This window comes from Budorcas taxicolor, chromosome 8, assembly GCF_023091745.1.
Source record: "Budorcas taxicolor isolate Tak-1 chromosome 8, Takin1.1, whole genome shotgun sequence".
In the NCBI taxonomy this organism is placed as follows: domain Eukaryota; kingdom Metazoa; phylum Chordata; class Mammalia; order Artiodactyla; family Bovidae; genus Budorcas; species Budorcas taxicolor.
In genome coordinates this window covers 91,492,851-91,515,493 of record NC_068917.1, presented here as the reverse complement: position 1 = coordinate 91,515,493, position 22,643 = coordinate 91,492,851, and positions in this window count along the sequence as shown.

The following is a 22,643-nucleotide window of genomic DNA, read 5'->3' as shown; positions in this document are numbered from 1 at the left end:
TGTCCAATAGTAAGTAACTTACAGGTGCACAATATAATGATTCACAATTTTTAAAGGCTATACTCCATTTATAGTTATTATGAAATATTGGCTCTACTCCCCACATTATACAATATATTCTTGTACTTTATACTTAATAGTTTGCACCTCTTACTCCCCCACCCCTATCTTGTCCCGTCCCCCTTCTCTCTCCCCACTGGTAACCACTAGTGTGCTCTCTATATCTATGAATCTGCTCCTTTTTTTGTTACATTCACTAGACTGTTGCATTTTTTTAGATTTCCTATGTAAGTGATATCACATGGTATTTGTCTTTGACTTATTTCACTTAGCCTGATGTCCTCCAAATCCATCCATGTAGCCGCAAACAATAAAATTTCATTCTTTTCTTTGTGACTGAGTGGTATTTCTATATAAATATATATCAACAGGGGCTTCCCAGGCAGTGTTAGTGGTAAAGAACCTGCCTGCCAATGCAGGAGGCATAAAAGACTCAGGTTCGATCCCTGGGTCAGGAAGATCCCCTGGAGGAGGGCATGGCAACCCACTCCAATATTCTTGCTTGGAGAATCCCATGGACAGAGGAGCCTGGTGGGATAGAGTCTGTGGGGTCACAAAGATTCGGACATGACTGAGTAACTAACACTTTCCTTTTCATCACTTACCTTACCTTGGTTCAGTTGTTACCACTGAAGACCACAGTTTACTCCATTCCACCAGCGTTCCCACTAATGTTCTCTTTGTGTCCCAGGATCCAATCCATGACATCACACTGCATTTAGTAGTCATGTGTCTCCAGCTTGCTTTGGTCAGTGATGAGTTTCAGAGTATATCCTCACTTTTGAGGAAGTATATAAATATAAATATATATATATACATACATGCCACATCTTTATCCATTCATCTGTTGACAGACACTTGGGTTGCTTGTCTTTTCTTTTCTTAAAGACAAAAGGGTAGAAAAATCCTGGAGATGCTGGCAGGGAATGCGCTTCTCCAGTTGTAAACGGGCTTCAATTCTTCAGTGTTCCTGCCAGAAAAGACAGCACCATATTTCATACTGGTTTTCCCACTTCGTGTCCCCTCTTCTAACAGCTCTAATATAGTTGATTCATTCATTCAAATGTTGTCTTGCGAATATTGCAAATCTAAAATAAGGGCCTTCAAGTCTTAGTAGTTCCTTTATACCTAGAGACCTCTACCTAGAGACCTAGGTAGAGAGGGCACTGTCACCTGGTAATGTAGCGTCCTCAGTGAAGAGTGAATGCCAGGTAGGAAGCTGTTTCCTGCCAAGTTTGGGGGAATCCAGCTCATGTCTTCATCATCATCCTTGGCTTCTTCTGGCGTATTACCCACAAGGCAAGAGACTGAAAATGCAAATTCCTCCATTGGAGTTTCTTGTCCATGGAAACATGGACACATGGAGTTCTGCCTGCTCCTTTGTCAATAATGTTATTTGAAACACTCCACTGTTGTTACAACAACCACAGGAATCCCTGGTACCATAAGTTCCATTCATTTTAAACACTCTTTTTGGTATGCAAACATTCAATGCTTGAGAAAATGGCAATACATAGCAATATCGTGTCACAAAATTGAGTGAATACTAAGAAAACTCATTTCTCCCTTTAGGATTTTGAATCCCAAAGTGGGGGCGGTAGGGGAGAAAGACAAACAAGGACGCCAAGCCTCGAGGGAAGGAAGGAGAGGACTGCATTGACAACACCACACCATTGTCTTCCTCTCCTGGATTGTTCTTTCTTGGATTTCTGGTCCCCACCATTGCCTGTCTGGGCCTCATTCATCTTGATTCTCACAAGAGAGAACTGGGCTTTCTCAGAAGGAATGTCTTAGAAAACATCAGGTTAGTTTGTCGATTGCAGCTCTAAGAATTTGGCTGACCAGCCTTGAATGCTATTCCTTGCTCTGGGCCCTTGGAACCTCCTTGGCTAACTCTATTAACATGGCTTGAGCTTTGCCACTAAAGACCACCTGGATCCACTGTCTTGGGGTCCAGGCCCCCAGGTTAGATACCATCTTCCTTGGAGCTCAACTGAGTCACTTCTCCCTATCTTGTCTCCTACTGGCTTATCCCTAAGGGAATTTCCCCCAGGTTCCCTCTGAGGACCCGGTCCTCTATCCTACTCCTCAGGAGAAAGGAAAATGGCATCCACCCTCCCATCACTACAATATGCACTATCACATGAGAATAAAACTACTCTGAAAATAAACAGTACTCACAGAGAATTGTCAAAGGAAAATTATTTCCAACCGGTCAGTGCTACGACTGCATTACTTAGCCAGCTCTAGATAGGAAATGCCTTTCAACATTCCTTTCTGTGTGAAATACCAGAGACTCTTTAAAAATGTAAGTTGTTCGTGTTTATAAAATACACTCAACAAGCACAAGTGGTATGATGTATCAATAACACAAATGCAACTTTATTTTGCTTTCCTGTTGTCTCTTTAAAAATGTGCTCAGTGAGGGATGTTCATCAACATCAGACCCTGCGCAGGTAGGCCCCAGCTTTGCCCAAGTTAAAAAGTTTTTTAAATCTGCGTAACCAATGCAGATTTTCAAATCTGCGTAACCAACGCAGTCTCGTTTTTTAGGTGAGTCTTCTCTCCCTGAGCTGGGGTCCAAGGTGGATTACAGGGAGAACTAGTTCCACCATCCTTTCTGGCTCATCCCTTTCCCCTACACTGAAGAGATGCCAGTGTCTGGGCTCAGCAGGAGAAAGGAAATGGGGGCACCAAGTTCTCTACTTGACAGAAACAATTGCAGAATGCTTTGCCCTCTCTGGTATGGCAGCTGACAAATGCTTTTCTCTCATCAGCACTTTCACTGCAGAGAAGTGTACACACATACACACACACACACCCTCCCACCCTCAGCCAGGTCCCAACGACTGCAACACCACCTCGTCCACACCCATTCCCACCCACACATTCTCTGGGCATGGGCAATGCCTCCCATTCCCTAGACTGCTGCTCCGTGCTCTGTCCCTGCTTCCTGGTGATCCTCCCCTCTAGACTCACCCACGGGGAGGCCCAGCCCCCTCCCAGTGGTCCAGTGCTCCTGACTCCCAAACTTGTTACCAGTAAATCAGGTCCCACTACTCACCGCTAACAAAATCAATTACATAGTCCTAAATGGTAGAGGAGAAAGGTGCCTTCAGTCAGAATGTCAGCAATATGGGGAGATGGCGAATTCAGTATTCTCCCAAAACCACCTCTGAAGATTCTGCTTGGCCATGAAACTTCATAAAGAGAACAGGTGAGTGATCTCAGTTGATCATTGAGACAGAGGGTCAGAGTCATCACCATCTCCCACTGTGTGCAGGCTTGTGTGCAGAATTGTCGACTCCTTGTGATCTTATTCTAGACGTTATCTTGGTCACATAGTTTGTTCCCAAGATTACTGAAGGGGAAGCTAAGGAAGAGATCTGGTCATCTGTAAATTACTTTTTCCAAATTCCTACTTCTTTGATCTATGGAAAGAACCAACAGGTTAGGCAGGTATTTTGTGATTAAAAGATTTGAGATATGTGCTTGGTCTGAGGTGAGTAAGGCATGAGGGTGCCTGATTTGAAAGTTAGTTACAATATAACTTTGCTAAAGTGATAGGAAAAGGGGCTTCCTGCTGAGGGCAGTTTCCTACAAAGAGCTGCTTACAAATTCTTGCTCACGGGGACCTAACATATTTTCCTGCCCCATTTAATTGGAGAAGCTGTTCTGATTATAATTGCTGTATAATATGATACCCCAAAACTTAGTGGTATAAAACAACAAACCATTTTGTTGTGATCATGTGATCCCAGTTAGAAATGAGAAATGGAGTATCAATTCTTGCCATATCAACAAACAAGAATGTCACAACCATTAGCGAATCCTATCCAGCCCTCCAAATGTGAATTTCTGAGCCCAGAGCAAGTGCAGGGAAAACAACACCTGCTATTCAGCAACTATCAGTGAGCAAGCAACTATCAGTGAGCAAGGAACTAAGAATGTGAAAAATCTAATGGGATGCTGGCACCAGATAGCTGAGATGCATATGAAAGGAATGATTATAGTAAGCCCAGATTCTTGCATCTTCCCATACGGAGGAAAGTGTTAAATTACTTAACTTGGGATATCTGGTTTTTCTTAATTAACAATAATCTTTTGATTTTCAGACTACCTGCCCCTTGTGGCAAATTTGTATGTAAACTGACTTCTCCCCCCTTTCACTCCACCTCCTCAGAACAGTTCTTTCAGGGCTACTTGAGGTGCTATCTTCTGGGCCTGAACTCCTAAAAATTCCCACCAAATAAAACATAACCCTCAACTTCTAGGTTGTGATTATTTTTTAAGTCAACAGAAACAAACATTCCAATACAAAAGAGGTAAAAGATTAGAAAAAATATTGCACCAAAGACAATATAAAAGTGGTGAATAAGCAAATAAGATGTTCAGCATTATCAATCAGGAGGGAAACGAAATTGCAGTTTCCATGAGATGTCACCATGCTGTTGTTAAGTCACTGTCGTGTCTGACTATTTGCGAGCCCATGGACTGCAGCTTGCCAGGCTCCTCTATCCTCCACTATCTCTCACAGTTTGCTCACATTCATATACATTGAGTTGGTGATGCTATCTAACCATCTCGCCATCTGCCACCACCCCCTTCTCCTTTTGCCTTTAATCTTTCCAACATCAGGGTCTTTTTCAATGAACTGGCTCTTTGCATCAGGTGGCCAAAGTATTGAAGCTTTGGCTTCAGCATCAGTCCTTCCAATGAATATTCAGGGGTAATTAATTTCCTTTAGGATTGACTGGTTTGATCTCCTTGCAGTCCAAGGGATTCTCAAGAGACTTCACCAGCACCACAAAATTCAAAACCATCGATTCTTTGGCACTCAGCCTTCTTTAAGAAGAAATGGCAGGGAATACACAGAAGAACTATACCAAAAAAAGTCTTAATGACCAAGGAAACCATGATGGTGTGATCACTCACCTAGAGCCAGACATCCTGGAGTGTGAAGTCAAGTAGGCCTTAGGAAGCATTACTACAAACAAAGCTAGTAGAGGTGATGGAATTCCAGCTGAGCTATTTCAATTACTAAAAAATTATGCTGTTAGGGGAAGCACACTGATTGAAATCGCCCACCCTGACCAGGCACCATAGTAACCATTTGCATAAGTTGTTTTACAACAGGAGGTCCTGGTAAGGAACACTGAACTAATAAGTCACCACCAACTGGAAGAGTTCGGAAGAGGTCAAAAGGAGACACCACATGTCTGACCACCTCCCAGAATCCTTCTCTCTGGCATCCATCTTGGCTGAACAAGGCGTGCACCACCAGGAAGGACTCTAAGTCAGAATGACTAGCTAAAGACAACCCAGAAACTGATCCCAGCACCATAAAAGCCGAGACTGCGAGCCACATGGCAGAGATGTTCTCCTGGGTTCCCTTACCCTACTGCTCTCCATCCGGGTGCCCTTTCCCAATAAAATCTCTTGCTTTGTCAGCACATGTGTCTCCCTGGACAATTTATTTGCAAGTGTTAGACAAGAGCCCAGTTTTGGGCCCTGGAAGGGGTCCCTTCCTGCAACAGTGCTATTAAAGTGCTTCACTCTATATGCCAGCAAATTTGGAACACTCAGCAGTGGCCACAGACTGGAAAAGGTCACTTTTTATTCCAATCTCAAAGAAGAGCAATGCCAAAGAATGATCAAACTACCACACAATTGTACTCATTTCACATGCTAGCAATGTAATGCTCAAAATCCTTCAAGCTAGGCTTCCACAGTATACGAACCAAGAAATTCTAGATGTACAAGCTGGGTTTAGAAAAGGCAGATGAACCAGAGATCAAATTGCCGACATCCTTTGGGTCATAGAAAAAGCAAGGGAATTCCAGAAAAGCCTCTACTTCTGCTTCACAGTCTTTGATTGTGTGGATCACCACAAACTATGGAAAATTCCTTAAGAGATGGGAATTCTAGACTACCTTACCTGTGTCCTCAGAGACCTGTATGCAGGTCAAGAAGCAATAGTTAGAACTGGGCATGGAATAACAGACTGGTTTCAAATTGGGAAAGGAGTATGTCAAGGATATATATTGTCACCTTGCTTATTTAACTTATATGCAGAGTACATCATGCAAAATGCTGGGCTGGATAAAGCTCAGGCTGAAATATAAGATTACTGAGACATATCAATAACCTCAAATATGCAGATGACACCATATTAATGTCAGAAGCAAGGAAGAACTAAAGAGCCTCTTGATGAAGGTGAAAGAGGAGAGTGAAAAAGCTGGCTTAAAACTCAAAAAACTCAATGTTCAGTGCATCCAATCCCATCATTTCATGGCAAATAGATGGGAAAACAATGGAAACAGTGACAGACTTTATTTTCTTGGGCTCCAAAATCACTGCAGATGAAGACTGCAGCCATGAAATTAAAAGATGTTTGCTCTTTGGAAGAAAAGCTGAAAAACCTAGACAGCCTATTAAAAGAAAGAGACATCACTTTGCTGACAAAGGGCTGTATAGTCAAAGCTATGGTTTTTCCAGTAGTCACGTATGGATATGAGAGCTGAACCATAAAGCAGGCTTTATACCATATAGAGCGCCAAAGAATTGATGCTTTAGAACTGTGGTTCTGGAAAAGATTCTTTGAATGTCCCTTGGACAGCAAGGAGATCAAACCAGTCAGTCCTAAAGGAAATCAACCCTGAATATTCATAGGAAGGACTGATGCTGAAGCTGTAGCTCCAATAATTTGGCCACCTGATGCAAACAGCCAACTCACTGGAAAAAGACCCTGATGCTGGGAAAGATTGAAGGCAGGAGGAGAAGGGGATGACAGAGGATGAAACGGTTGGATGGCATCACTGATTCAATGGATATGAGCTTGAACAAACTCTAGGAGATAGTGAAGGTCAAGGAAGCTTGGCATGCTGCAGTCCTTGGGGGTCTCAGAGTCAGCATGACTGACCGACTGAGCAACAACAAGAGCCTTCTTTATGGTCCAACTCTCACATCCATACATGACTACTGGAAAAACTATGGCTTTGCCTAGGCAGACCTTTGCTGACAAAGTGATGTCTCTGCTTTTCAATATGCTGTTTAGGTTTGTCATAGCTTTCCTTCCAAGAGCAAGCGTCTTTTAATTTCATGGCTGCACTGTTTATAATAGCCAGGACATGGAAACAACCTAGATGTCCATCAGCAGATGAATGGATAAGAAAGCTGTGGTACATATATACAATGGAATATTACTCAGCCATTAAAAAGAATACATTTGAATCAGTTCTGATGAGATGGATGAAACTGGAGCCGATTATACAGAGTGAAGTAAGCCAGAAAGAAAAACACCAATACAGTATACTAACACATATATATGGAATTTAAAAAGATGGCAATGATGACCCTGTATGCAAGACAGCAAAAAAGACACAGATGTGTATAATGGACTTTTGGACTCAGAGGGAGAGGGAGAGGATGGGATGATTTGGGAGAATGGCACTGAAACATGTATACTATCATGTAAGAATCGAATCACCAGTCTATGTCCAACTCAGGATACAGCATGCTTGGGGCTGGTGCACAGTGATGACCCAGAGAGATGTTATGGGGAGGGAGGTGGGAGGGGGGGTTCATGTTTGGGAACACATGTGCATCCGTGGTGGATTCATGTCAATGTATGGCAAAACCAATACAGTATTGTAAAGTAAAATAAAGTAAAAATAAAAATTAAAAAAATAATAATAATTTCATGGCTGCAGTCATGATCTGCAGTGATAATATACAGCCTTGTTGTACTCCTTTCCCAATTTGGAATCAGTCAGTAGTTCCATGTCCGGTTCTAACTGTTGCTTCTTGACCTGCATACAGGTCTCTCAGGAGGAAGGTAAAGTGGCCTGGTATTCCCAAATAATTTTCCACAGTTTGTTGTGATCCACACAGTCAGAGACTTTACCATAGTCAAGGAAACAGAAGGAGATATTTTCTGGAAATCCTTTGCTTTCTCCATAATCCAACGAATATTGGCAATTTGATTTCTAGTTCTTCTGCCTTTTCTAAACCCAGCTTGTACAGATGGAAGTCCTCTGTTCATGTACTGCTGAAGCCTAGTTTGAAGGATATTGTGCATTACCTTGCTAGCGTGTGAAATGAGTGCAATTGTGTGATAGCTTTATCATTCTCTGGCATTGTCCTTCTTTGGACTTGGAGTGATAAGTGACCTTTTCCAGTCCTGTGGCCACTGCTGAGTTTTCCAAATTTGCTGACATATTGAGTTCAGCACTTTAACAGCATCATCTCTTAGGTTTTGAAATAGCTCAGCTGGAATTCCATCACCTCCACTAGCTTTGTTTGTAGTAATATTTCTTAAGGTCCACCTGACCTCCAACTCCAGGATATTCAGCTCTAGATAACCACACCATCGTGGTTATCTGGGTCATTAAGACCTTTCTTATATGGTTCTTCCGTGTATTCTTACCATCTTTTTTTAATCTCTTCTGCTTCTGTTAGGTTCTTGCAGTTTCTGTCCTTTTCCAGGCCCATCCTTGTATGAAAACTTCCCTTGATATCTCCAATTTTCTTGAAGAAAGATCCTAGCTTTCCCATTCTGTTGTTCTCCTCTATTTCTTTGTATTGTTCATTTAAGAAGGACTTCTTTTCTCTTTCTTGCTATTCTCTGGAACTCAGCATTCAGTTTGATGTATCTTTCCTTTTCCCCCTTGCTTTTTTGCTTCTCTTCTTTCCTGTTTTTTGTAAAGATTCCTCAGACAACCACTTTACATCTTGTATTTCTTTTTCTTTGAGATGGTTTTGGTCACTACCTCCTGTACAACGTTACAATCCTCCATCTATCTTCAGGCACTCTGTCTACCAGATCTATCCCTTGAATCTATTTGTCACTTCTACTGTACAATTATAAGGTATTTGATTTAGGTTATACCTGAATAACCTAATGATTTCCCCTGCTTTCTTCAATTTAAGCCTGAAATTTACAATAAGGAGCCCATGATCTGAGCCACAGTCAGCTCCAGGTCTTGTTTTTGCTGACTATATAGAGCTTCTCCATCTTCAGTTGCAAAGAATATAATCAATCTGATTTTGGTATTGACCATCTGGTGATGTCTATGTGAAAAGTCATCTCTTGGATTGTTGGAAAAGTGTGTTTGCTATAACCAGCGGGGTTTTGGTTTTTGTTTTTGTTTTTGACAGAACTCTGTTAACCTTTGCCCTCTTCATTTTGTACTCTAAGGTCATACTTGCCTGTTATTTTGGGTATCTCTTGGCTTCCTGCTTTTCATTCCAATCTCCTGTGATGAAAGGACATCTTTTTTTTTGGTGTTAGTTCTAAAAGGTCTTCATAGAGCTGTTCAACTTCAGCTTCTTCAGCATCAGCAGTGGTTGGGGCGTAGACTTGGATTACTGTGATGTTGAATGGTTTGCCTTGGAAATGAAGTGAGATCATTCTGTCATTTTTGAGATTGCACCCAAATACTGCATTTCAGACTCTTTTGTTGACTATGAGGGTTATTCCATTTCTTCTAAGGGATTCTTGCCCAAAGTAGTAGATAAATGGTCATCTGAATTATATTCACCCATTCTCATCCATTTTAGTTCACTAGTTTCTAAGATTTAGTTTTAGTGGAAGTCGCTCTGTTGTGTCTGACTCTGTGATCCCATGAACTATACTGTCCATGGATTCTTCAGGCCAGAATACTGGAATGGGTAGCTTTACCCTTCTCCAGGGGATCTTCCCAACCCAGGGATAGAACCCAGGTCTCCCACATTGCAGGCAGATTCTTTACCAGCTGAGCCACAAAGGAAGCCCAAGAATAATGGAGTGGGTAGCCTATCCCTTCTTCAGCGGATCTTCCCAACACAGGAATTGAACCGGGGTCTCCTGCATTGCAGGTGGATTCTTTACCAACTGAGCTTTCAGGGAAGCCCTTGTTCAGTCTTGCCATCTCCTGCTTGGCCACCTCTAATTTACCTTGATTCATGGACCCAGCATTCCAGGTTCCTATGCAATATTGTTCTTTACAGCATCAGACTTTACTTTCACCATCAGACACAGCCAAGTGTTACTTCTGCTTTGACCCAGCCACTTCATTCTTTCTAGAGCTATTTCTTTGTAATTGCCCTCTGTTCTTTCCCAGTAGCATATTGGACACCTTCCAACCGGGGGGGTTCATCTTCCATTGTCATGTTTTTTTGTCTTTTTGTACTGTCTGTGGGGTTCTCCAGACAAGAATACTGGAGTGAGTGGCAATGTCCTCCTCCAGTGGACCACTGTGACCCATCCATCTCGCGTAGCCCTGCACAGCATGGCTCATAGCTTCACTGAGTTACGCAAGCCCTCTCACCATGACAAGGCTGTGATCCATGAAGGAAGATGTCACCACACACCTATTCAAATGGCTAAAGTTAAAAGACTGAGCATACCAAGTGCTTGTGAAAATGTGCAGTTATTGGAACTCTCACACACTGCTGCTGGTGAGACGTGAAATGGGATAGCCACTTGTGAAAACAGCTTGGCATTTGATTAAGAAGTGTAACATGCATCTGCCATGCGACCCAGCAATTTCACCTCTAGGTATTCACGCAAGAGAAATGAAAGCAGATCCACACAGGTTTATACGGGAATTCACACATAGCACCATGTTAGGTTGTGGTCTGGGAATGTGGTGATGTTTCTCCTTCCCTGTGGCCCCACATGCTCCCAGTTTTCATAACACTTCTACATAAGCCAAAAACAGTGCAAACACAATAGAGTTTAATACAGTAGTTGGTGGACTACAGCCAATAGCCTAAGTATAGTCGCCTGCCTGGATCTTGTAAATAAAGGTCTACTGCAATATGATCCTGAACCTTATTTACAAATTGTCTCTTTTGCACTATGGCTGAACAGTTGAGTAGTTATGATACAGACTTTGTGGCCAGCAGAACCCAAATATTGACTATCCTTTTGTAGCAAAGGATATTGACTGGCCTTTTGTAGTAAAAGTTTCCCAACCTCTTGTCAAGTAGAGAAGAGCTTGGGATCCAGCTTCAGGTAAGCTCGGATCCAGCTGTGCCTCTTAATGGCTGAGTAGTCCTTGGTCAGTTACTCAGTTCCTCTCTGCCTCAGTTTCCTCATGTCCTAAATTAGCAAGAGTTAGTCATTTAAAGCACTCAGATCACTGCTGGGCCCATGGTAAACACTTCACAAATGTTAACAGTTATTATTATTCATTTGGCACAGGATCCTGAGAATGTGCTTTATTTTCTTTCCAGTTTTTTTAATGTTTGTTCTTCAAATATTTCACATCTTTACTAAATATTTGCCTGACTGATCTGTTCATTTCTGGAAGAGATGTATTAAAATTAGCCCCTATCCTTGGAGATTTTTGCTTTATAATATGTCGAAGAAAAGTCATTAGGTATAAAAATTCGTAAAGAGAAACCTCAACTGAGACAAGAGTCAGGAGACCAGCAGGGGGAGCGCTCACACCCCACAATGATAGGAGAGCCTGAGAGGAAGACTTTGCCTTCTAGCCTGGCAAGACCTCAGCCAAGGAGAGACTCAATTCAGCCGAAGGAAAAGCACCACACTCTCAATTCCTCCAATGGACTCTTGCTTTACTGTGGCCCTCTTAAGTTCCTTTCCCCTCTTTAAAAGTCTTCTTGTTGCTTGAAGACTTCCTCATTGCTTCCCATGGTTGCAAATCCCCAAGTGCAATTCTTTGCTGATTCCAAATAAACCAGTTTTTTTTTTCCCCCTGGAGAAAAAAACCTGAGAGTCTCTTGGTTTTAGGTCAACATAGATCTCCTTCTTTTAAAATTGCTATATCTTCCTGATAATTATTCTTTTACCATCAATAAGGACCCTTTTTAATACTTAAATATTTTTTTTCAGAGTTTAATTTATCTTATATTCATACTGCTATACCATAATCTCTTTTGGCTACTATTTTATAGTTACATATCACTGTCAACATTTCTTGATTATGTCTTAGGTGTCTGTCTTATAAGCCTTAGAGAACAGTTGTTTTGTGCTATTCCAAATGAACTATTTCTTTGTATTGGATATGTTCAATCCGTTTTCATTTATTGGATTATAGATGTATTCATTTATTTCATCTGATTTAGTTTTATGTTTACTTTCCATTAAGTTAACATTTTGTCAATATTCCTTTTCCTCTGAATTGTTGAAAAGAAAACCTTGTCCCAAAATGGCATCACTTATACTAAAACTCATCACTTATACTCATGATACCAAACCTAGATTTAATACATGACCTAATTGCAGTTTTAGCCTCTTCCAGAAATGTAATCGTAATCAAGCAGTTTGGAATTTTCTAATCAGCACCAATAAGGAAATCTGTCAAGAAAATGTCCTGGCCTAAAAATAATCCTTTCTTTTCTTTTGCTAATAGCTCCCTTGCCCAAACCATCTTCATATAAAAAATCTTTCTTTTTCAAAATAAATTTGCTTTTAACTTTTTTTTGGCTGTGCTGGGTCTTCATTGTTTCAGGAGGGCTTTCCCAGTTGCAATGCCCAGGCTTCTCATTGCGGTGACTTCTCTTGTTGCAGAACACAGGCCCTAAGGCATGCAGGCTGCAGTAGTTGCCACACTCAGGCTCTACAGTGCAGGCTCAATAGTTGTGGCATACGGGCTTGGTTGCCCCATGGCATGTGGAATCTTCCAGGACCAGGGATTGAACTCATGGCCCTTGCATTGGCAAGTGAATTCTTAACCACTGGACCACCAGGGAAGTCCAAGCTTCCATATTTTTACAACCTTCCCAAGTGAAACAGAGTAGGACTCTATGGACCTTGCCCCTCTACCCTACGTCCTCTGTCTGCCTTTTGTCTCATGGAAAAATTTTAGTCAAAAAATACTTCAGTCAGAGAAGTGAGGACAAGCAAAAACAAAGGAAAACAGTCAAAGACAATCAAATAAGCATAGTCAAGGGCTTCCTGGGTGGCGCTAGTGGTAAAGAATCCAACTGCCAATGCAGGAGACGTGAGACAAGGGTTCGATCCCTGGGTCAGGAAGATCCCCTGGAGGAGGGCATGGCAACCCATTCCAGTATTCTTTCCTGGAGAATCTCATGGACAGAGGAGCCTGGCGAGCTACAGTCCATGGGGCTGCAAATAGTCAGACACGACTGAAGCTACTTGGCACGCACACATGCAAGCATAGTCAAGGACACTTAGTTCCTTCTCAAGGGCTGCAGATAATTTTCTGAGCCATATCCTGTGAGCTGTCTTGTAGATACGGAAACCCTCACCAGCTGGAAGAAGTTACCTACATGATGACCAGTCTGTAGCCATGACATAAGCTGCCACAATGCCGAGAGGCCTCAAGAAATGGAAACAAATTAACCTTGGAACTGTAGGTTAACTGTACCTAAAACAATCAAGATGATGCTGGTCAGACCATCGCATGACCAAATTCAAGATGACTATCAGAACTGACTGTGCTGTTTCTGCATGTAGCCCCCTCTCTCTGTCTATAAAAGCTTTTACCCCCTGCTTGTCAGCAGGGCAGGGAGGTGGGGTACAGGGAGTCAGATTTTGGGTAGATAGCTGCCCTTCCTCCAGTTGCCAGCATCCAAATTAAAGCAAACTTTCCTTTCTACCAACCTGTCCTCTTTATTGGCTTTTGAGCCACAAGCAGCCAGACTCCACTTTTGGTAATACAAGCACCCTTCTAGTTGCTATTAATAGATGAGATGCTGCCCAATTCATGAAGTGCCTAACAAAGATATTCAAATTAACTCAGTTGAATTTTGTTTTTTAACAATGTTAATTTAGACATTATAGTCTCCTTTTGCTGAGGCACAGACAGAAGAGAGATTTTTTAATTAGCACTCCGATGCTGGGAGGGATTGGGGGCAGGAGGAGAAGGGGACGACAGAGGATGAGATGGCTGGATGGCAACACCGACTCGATGGACATGAGTTTGAGTAAACTCCGGGAGTTGGTGATGGACAGGGAGGCCTGGCGTGCTATGATTCATAGGGTCGCAAAGAGTCTGTACGACTGAGCGACTGAACTGAACTGAGTGCAACACAAGGATTTGAAAAATTAACCATGAATTACATGTCGCATTCCTCAGCATCCCACTCCAGAGGCATCAACCCTTACCTGGTTTCTTCCAGGAACAGTCTAGGCTTCAGATACTGAGTTGAATTCTCCCCCATGTTAATTTCCAAGTCTACCATCTGTTTTCCTCCCCTTTATTTCAGTCCTCCTTTTCCCTTACTCCATGCATCCTTCCACCAACCTTAGCAGGAAGAAACAAGCAGGCGGAGACAGGAAGTGGAGAACAGAATTTGGAAGTGAGGGAAGAAGAAAAGAATTATCAAAGAAACATAAAGTTCAAAAAGAACTTTTAAAGGATTAGTCCAACCAGAGTGCCCTGTGTATTTGGTCTTTGTCCCTAGTTCCTGGCAGAGCTCTTAAAATCCTTAGTGATTTCCTTTGTGATAGGACTGTCCATTATTATTCATGAACAGCCCCAGTGAGTTTGTTTTAATGGGATGACTCAGAGTAGGGTCTCTGGAAGGGGCTCAACACCAGAAAGGCCAAACCCGAGATTAAAGGGTGGGGGCTTTTCCAGACTTCCAAATAGGGAGGGAGAGCTGGAAATTGGGCTATAAAAACCCTTGAATAATACTTCCATACCTTGCAGGTTGGTGGACACATCGGAGGTGGCAGTTCTGCACCTCTCCTTCCTTATCTTGCCCTAAGCATCTCTTCCCTGTGGCTGTTCTGGGTTGTATTCTTTATAGCAAATCAGAGAATGTAAGTAAAATAAGATCTGCGGGTCTTTCCAGTGAATTATTGAACCAAAGGAAGGGGAGAGGGGAACTTTCTATTTATAGCTGGTGGGTCAGAAACTCAGGTGACAACCTAAGATGACAGTTGGTGTCAGAACCAGATGGATTGCAGGACTGGTGTCAGAATTGCAAAACTGGTCAGGAAGCATCCCATTATCTGGTGTCAGAAAAAAAGACATCACATTTCTGGAAGAGGAGAACAGTGAGGGACACTGCATTGCTTCACACATTTATTGCTTTTTGGAGGAAAAAAAACCAACCCTCCCGGAAGAACCAGTCCAGGATGAGAGGAGCAGAGAGAGCTTCAGGGAAGAAACTCACGTCCCCAGATGTGTCAATCAAATGTTATCCCACTTCATTACACACATCCTTCTCATCTCAGATGAAGGAAATGAGTCAATGCTGTACACAGATCTCTGCACAGGAAAGACATTGGTGATGGACAAGTGTCTCTTTTTTGTTGATAAGAATTTTCATTCTGAAAAAGACCTTTTACTAGGATTTTGTTGACTTGATTATAACAAGGTTGCCAAGGGAATAGCCTTAAAGTGTTCAAATTTATGGGCCTCCCTTGTGGCTCAGCTGGTAAAGAATCCACCTGCAATGCCAGGAAACCTGGGCTCAATCTCTGGATTGGCAAGATCCCCTGGAGAAGGGAAAGGCCACCCACTCCAGTATTCTGCCTGGAGGATTCCATGGATTGTATAGTCCATGGGGGTCACAAAAGGTCAGACACAACTGAGCAAGTTTCACTTTCACTTTTCATGCAAATTTATTTGCTAACCAGGGAAAACATTCCATAGCTTTTTAAGCTTTAAAATATTATATTTTCCTTTCCCTAATAAATTAAAGTAATAAAATAGAGCAAGGATACATTCATAGGTATATGTATGTTTAAATTAGTCAGAAGTTTTGTTCCAGGGCCTGAAACAGGAATCAAAACTAGCTTGAAAAGCGAAGAAGACCTAAATAAGCGGGAGGGCATGCCATGTTCAGACACGACTTAGCAGCTGAGCACACATGCACATGTGCCGTGTTCATAGACTGAGAGACTCAAAATGGTAAAAATGCCAACTATCCCTAAATCAGCCTTCCTTGGTGGCTCAGATGGTTTTAAAAAGAAAAAAAAGCCTGCAATCTGGAGACCTGGGTTCAATCCCTGGGTTGGGAAGATCTCCTGGAGAAGGGAATGGCTCCAGTATTCTTGCCTGAAGTTTTCCACGGACAGAGACGACTGGCGGGCTACAGTCCATGGGGTTGCAAAGTCAGACAGGACTCGGCGAATGAACAATAGCAAACCATGATTAAGTTAAATGGGTCAAATGGATCATGAACTTAAATTTAAAACATTAAAATGTAAAAGTTTTATGAAAAAACACAGAAGAGATAATTCCCTGACAGTTTAGAGGTTAAGACACAGTGCTTCCCACTGCAGGGGGTTCTATCCCTGGTCAGGGGACCAAAATAGCACTAGGCCATGTGGCACGGCCAAAACGAAAGAAAACAAAATGAAAAACCAACAGAGGAGAACACTTTGGGATCCAGGACCAGATAAAGAGTTTTTAGACTTGACACCAAATGTGAAATTCTCAAAAGAGTACATTGACACATCATTACATGATCTTCATCTAAATTTTAAAAATCTGATCTATTAAGGACCCTGTTAAAAGGGTGAAAAAATAAGCTACAGACTAGGAGAAAATATTTTCCAACCACATATCTGACCAGAGACTAGTACCTAGAATATATAACTCAACTCACAAATTTAAAAAAAAATTTTCAATTAGAAAATGGACGGAAGACAGACATTTCACAGAAGAGGATATACAGATGGCCGAGAAGTATATGAAAAGATGTTCAATTTTATTATTCAGTAGGAAAATGCAAAATAAAGCTTCAGTGAGATATCATTGCACATTTATCAAAATGAAAATTAATGACCACACTGTTTGCTGGCAAAGATGCAGAGAAACTGAGTCACTCATACATTGCTGGTGGGAACGCAAAATGGAATAGCCACACTGGTAAACGGTTTGGCAATTTCTTATCAAATTAAACTTCGAATTACCATATGACCATAATCTTATACTCTTGGACATTAATCACAGAGAAACGAAAACTTGTGTTCACATTAAAGCCTGCATACTAGGACTTTTCTGGTGGTCCAGTGATTAGGATGCTAGGCTTCTAATACAGGGGACAGCGGTTTGATCCCTCGTCCAGGAGGATTCCACATGTCTCACAACAACTAAGCCACCTGCCCCAGCTACTGAGCCTGCGATCTAGAACCTGAGAGTCACAGCCACCAAGCCTGTGCTGTAACTACTGAAGTCCACACATTAGAGCCTGTGCTCCACAGCAAGAGAAGCCACTGCGACGAGAAACCTGTGTACCACCATGAAGAGTAGCTCGCTACAATCAGGGAAAGCCTACACAAAGCAAAGCTGACCCAGCGTAGCCAAAACCAATAAATAAACAAATAAATAATACAAAATTTAAACCCTGTATCTGGTGGCTTAGATGGTAAAGAATCTGCCTGCAATACAGGAGACCTGGGTTGGATCCCTAGGTCAGGGAGACCCCTGAAGGAAGGTATATGGCAACCCACTCCAGTATTCTTGCCTGGAGAAACCCCATGGACAGAGGAGCCTGATGGGCTACAGTCCATGGGGTCACAAATAGTCAAACATGACTGAGCAACTAAGAAGAGCACATCTAATATTTATATCAGTGTTATTAGTAATAGCCAAAATTTGGAAGCGTCTAGGTGATCTTAAACTGTGGTGTGTGTGATCTACTCAGTAACTTTTATAAAATGAGATACTGATGCAAGCGACAACTTGGATGAATCGCTAGAGAACTGTGTTAAAAAAGGCAGTCCTAAAAGTTTATATAGCCACATGATTCTGTTCTCATAACATTCTTGAAGTAGCAAAATTACAGAAGTGAAGAACAGGTTAGTAGCCACCAAGTATTAAGAATGGTGAGAAGAGGGAGGTAGACAGGGATCCTGGTGGAACTGGTTGGTACCTTTGTTGCCAAACAAGGGCTGGCTACCCAAGGCACATAGATGATACTACGGCACTAGCTTTTGAGAAAAGAGCTTTATCATGAGGTCAAATAGCAAGGAGACAGGAGGCTCAGCTCTCAAACCTGTCTTCTCCATACAGGGTTCAGGGTGAAATTTAAGGGGATAGGGAAATGTCAAACTTGGAATCTGATTGGCTAGTCTCAAATCAATCATATCAGCCACTCTTGCTGCCAGAAGCCAGATTTTTCTTATTGAAGGAATTCTCGCTTCATAAAGGGCTCCAGTGGCAACATTTCTATTCTTTCTGTTCCTAATTCTTGGTGCCAGGGTCATTTGGGAGACATGGATTCCTGTCTTGCACATACACAGTGCTGTCTCTGTAAAATAACTTGAGGTTTGATTAGTAAAACCATCTGTTTTAAGGAGGCAAAACCAGTTTAAGGTAATCAATGTTTTATGTGCTATTTTATGTTGACTGTGGTCAAAAGTGAAGTGTAGTAGCTCAGTCGTGTCCGACTCTTTGCGACCCCACTCTTTGTAGCCTCCCAGACTCCTCCGTCTACGGGATTTTCCAGGCAAGAGTACTGGAGTGGGTTGCCATTTCCTTCTCCAGAAGATCTTCCCAACTCAGGGACTGAACCCGGGTCTCCTGCATTGCAGGTGGACGCTTTATCCTCTAAGGCACCAGGGAAGTCAAACCCGCACATGTGATAAGCCCACATAGAATAACACATATACACACACAAATGAGCATGTGTAAAACAGGAAATCTGAATAAAGATTTGTGGTTTAGATCAGAGTCAGTACTCTGTCTGTGATATTGTGCTATAGTTTTGAAAGATGTCACCTTTGGGGAAACTAGGTAAAGGGTACACGGGATCTCTCTGTATTATTTTTCACAACTGTAGGTAAATCTACAATTTCTTTAAACTAAAAAGTTTAAATACACTTATTGTCTCAGCACATTGTTCACAATAACCAAAACATGGAAACAACCCAAGTATTCATCAATGGATGCATGAATAAAGAAAGTGTGATTTATCTATGCCTGGGTGCACGCTCAGTCTCTAAGTGGTGTCCAACTCTTTAAGACTCCATGGACTGCAGCCTTCCAGGTTCCTCTGCCCATGGGATTTTCCACACAAAAATACTAGAGTGGCTTGCCATTTCCTACTCCAGGGAATCTTCCCAATTCAGGGATCGAATCCATGTCTCCAGCATCTCCTGCTTTGGCAGGCGGATTCTTTCATTGAGCCACCTGGGAAGCCTCTATCTATACAGTGGGATATTATTCAGCCTTAAAATGAAATGAAATCTGACACATAGGTAAACCTTAAGGACGTTATGCTAAGTGAAATAAGCCCATCACGAAAGGACAAACACTGTGTGATTCCCCTTATATGAGGTTTCTAGAATAGTCAAACTTGTAAAGACGGACAGTATACTAATGGGTGCCAGGGGCTAAGGGGACCAGAGATGGGAATTAATGTTTAATGAGGACAGAGTTTCAGCTTGGAAAAATGAGAAGGTTCTGGAGATGGATGGTAATAATGGTTGCACAATAATGTGAATGTGCTTAATATCACTGAACTGTACACTTAAAAATTATTAAGATTGTAAATTTTACATTATGTGTATCTTCAGTTCAGTTCAGTTGCTCAGTCGTGTCCCACTCTTTGCGACCCCATGAATCACAGCACGCCAGGCCTCCCTGTCCATCACCAACTCCCGGAGTTTACGCAGATTCACGTCCATCGAGTCCGTGATGCCATCCAGCCATCTCATCCTCGGTTGTCCCCTTTTCCTCCTGTCCCCAATTCCTCCCAGCATCAGAGTCTTTTCCAATGAGTCAGCTCTTCGCATGAGGTGGCCAAAGTACTGGAGCTTCAGCTTTAGCATCATTCCTTCCAAAGAAATCCCAGGGCTGATCTTCAGAATGGACTGGTTGGATCTCTTTGCAGTCCAAGGGACTCTCAAGAGTCTTCTCCAACACCACAGTTCAAAAGCATCAATTCTTCAGCGTTCAGCCTTCTTCACAGTCCAACTCTCACATCCATACATGACCACAGGAAAAACCATAGCCTTGACTAGACAGACCTTAGTCAGCAAAGTAATGTCTCTGCTTTTCAATATGCTCTCTAGGTTGGTCATAACCTTTCTTCCAAGGAGTAAGCATCATGGTTGCAGTCACCATCTGCAGTGATTTTGGAGCCCCAAAAAATAAAGTCTGACACTGTTTCCACTGTTGCCCCATCTATTTCCCATGAAGTGATGGGACCAGAGGCCATGATCTTCATTTTCTGAATGTTGAGCTTTAAGCCAACTTTTCGACTCTCCTCTTTCACTTTCATCAGGAGGGTTTTTAGTTCCTCTTCACTTTCTGCCATCAGGGTGGTGTCACCTGCATATCTGAGGTTATTGATATTTCTCCCAGCAATCTTGATTCCAGCTTGTGTTTCTTCCAGCCCAGTGTTTCTCATGATGTACTCTGCATAGAATTTAAATAAGCAGGGTGACAATATACAGCCTTGACGGACTCCTTTTCCTATTTGGAACTAGTCTGTTGTTCCATGTCCAGTTCTAATTGTTGCTTCCTGACCTGCATACAGATTTCTCAAGAGGCAAGTCAGGTGGTCTGGTATTCCCATTTCTCTCAGAATTTTCCAGTTTATTGTGATCCACACAGTCAAAGGCTTTGGCATAGTCAAGAAAGCAGAAAGAGATGTTTTTCTGGAACTCTCTTGCTTTTTCAATGATCCAGCGGATGTTGGCAATTAGATCTCTGGTTCCTCTGCCTTTTCTAAAAGCAGCTTGAACATCAGGGAGTTCATGGTTCACGTATTGCTAAAGCCTGGCTTGGAGAATTTTGAGCATTACTTTACTAGCATGTGAGATGAGTGCCACAATTTAAAAAAAAAATTTTTTTTTAATGTATATGGGGAATTCCCTGGCAGTCCAGTGGTTAGGATTCTGCACTTTCACAGCCAAGGGCCCAGGTTCAATATCTGGTTGGAGAACTAAGAATTTAATTTTTTAATTAAAAAAATTATTATGCTTAAAAAAAAAAAGACAAGTAACTGAAGCAAAAGAAAACTGGAAATGACTCATCGGCTATTCACATAGCTGAGAACCAAAGCCACGGGTCTGGGTCCAGGCATGGCTGGCCCTAGAGCTTCACATGGAGTCATAAGGACCTATCCCCTCGGTCTTTGTATCCACCTTTTACTCTGTTACATCCATCTCAGGCAAGCTCTCTCTACTTGAGAGCAAAATGGCCAGTGGCAAGTCCAGGCTGATATTGTTTACAAGTAATGACATCCAAAAAGAAAAGCTAAACTCTGTCTCTCCAAATAGCCATGTCAATTCCTAAAGAGAACTCAACTAAGCCAGCCCAGGCCTAAGGTCGCACCTGCTGTGGGGAAAATGGGGCACGTGATTGACACCCCCTGCCCACGTTTACCTGGAATGGACTGGGTTCCATTTCCACCAGGAAAGTGTGTGGGCATGTCCACCACAGTGAGGACACAAATTTTGTGACATTACAATTGTACTTCAATACAATCCAAAGTCTCTTAGCTTCAAGAGACTTTTCCCAGAATAAATAAATCCTGGAGCATCTAGACATAAAACCAGGCAAAACTGTACAAATTTATAGAAGTAATTCTCTGGTGATAACTAAATCACTAGGTCTATGTAGTATTACAATTTTATGTTTTAAAGAAAATGAGAGCTTATAATCAGTGGAGATAATGAAAGTGGTTTGGAATTAGGAACAAAAGTTTTCCGTGATTTAATGGCACATATTCCTGCTGTACTTGGCAGGAAGCTTCATTTCTATTAAGATTCTCCTTGTAGTTTTTCTAGAATTCCTCTTGGAAACAGTCTGTAGGAGATACTGGTTGAGCACACTGGTTATGCACATGTGAAACAGTATAAATCTACTTTGCAAGTGTGATGTAAGGTGCATCTTTTGCTAAGAAAAGACTTGTGTTGAGCAGGTATTTGTAGCACTTATGTGTAGCACCTACCTGCATTCTAGTCTCGTCTAACATTTTGCGACCCTATGACTGGTGACTTACGGTGACTGGAAAGCTAACACTGAGTGTCCCAGACATCCTTGCCACTAGGACCCTGAGTTCCAGCAAAGCAGATGGCAGACGTGAGTGGTGAGAAGTAGCACATGGATAATGTATCTCCTGGGACAGCTCTGGGGAAGGTTCTAGAATCAGAGGGTAAGTGATGACACTTGCATGGGAATCCCATTATAAAACTCCTAAACATCTTCTGGTTCCCCTTCGTTCCTCCAGGAATTTCTTTAAGCTGATCTAAACTCTTCTTGCTTAAGAAGGGACCTCTTTTTAGGGCTTCCCAGGTGGCTCAGTGGTAAAGAATCCACCTGCCAATATAAGAGATGCGAGTTTGATCCCTGGGGGTGGGAAGACTCCCTGGAGAAAGAAATGGCAACCCTTTCCACTATTCTTGCTTGAGAAATCCCATGGACAGAGGAGTCTGGTGGGTTACAGTCCATGGGGTTATAAAGAGTCGGACACGATGGAGCGACTAAACGGCAGCAACAGCAGGACCTCTTTTGGCTTAAATCTACTTGAGTGGAGTCTGTGCCCACTTTGTATAGTAGTAAATGCTAGAAGGGCCACAATTTTCATAAGAACTTAGGAAAGAGAGTGCTGTGCTCAAACGGTGAGTGAGTGAGTGATTGAGTGAAGTCGCTCAGTCGTGTCCGACTCTTTGAGACCCCATGGACTGTAGCCTACTAGGC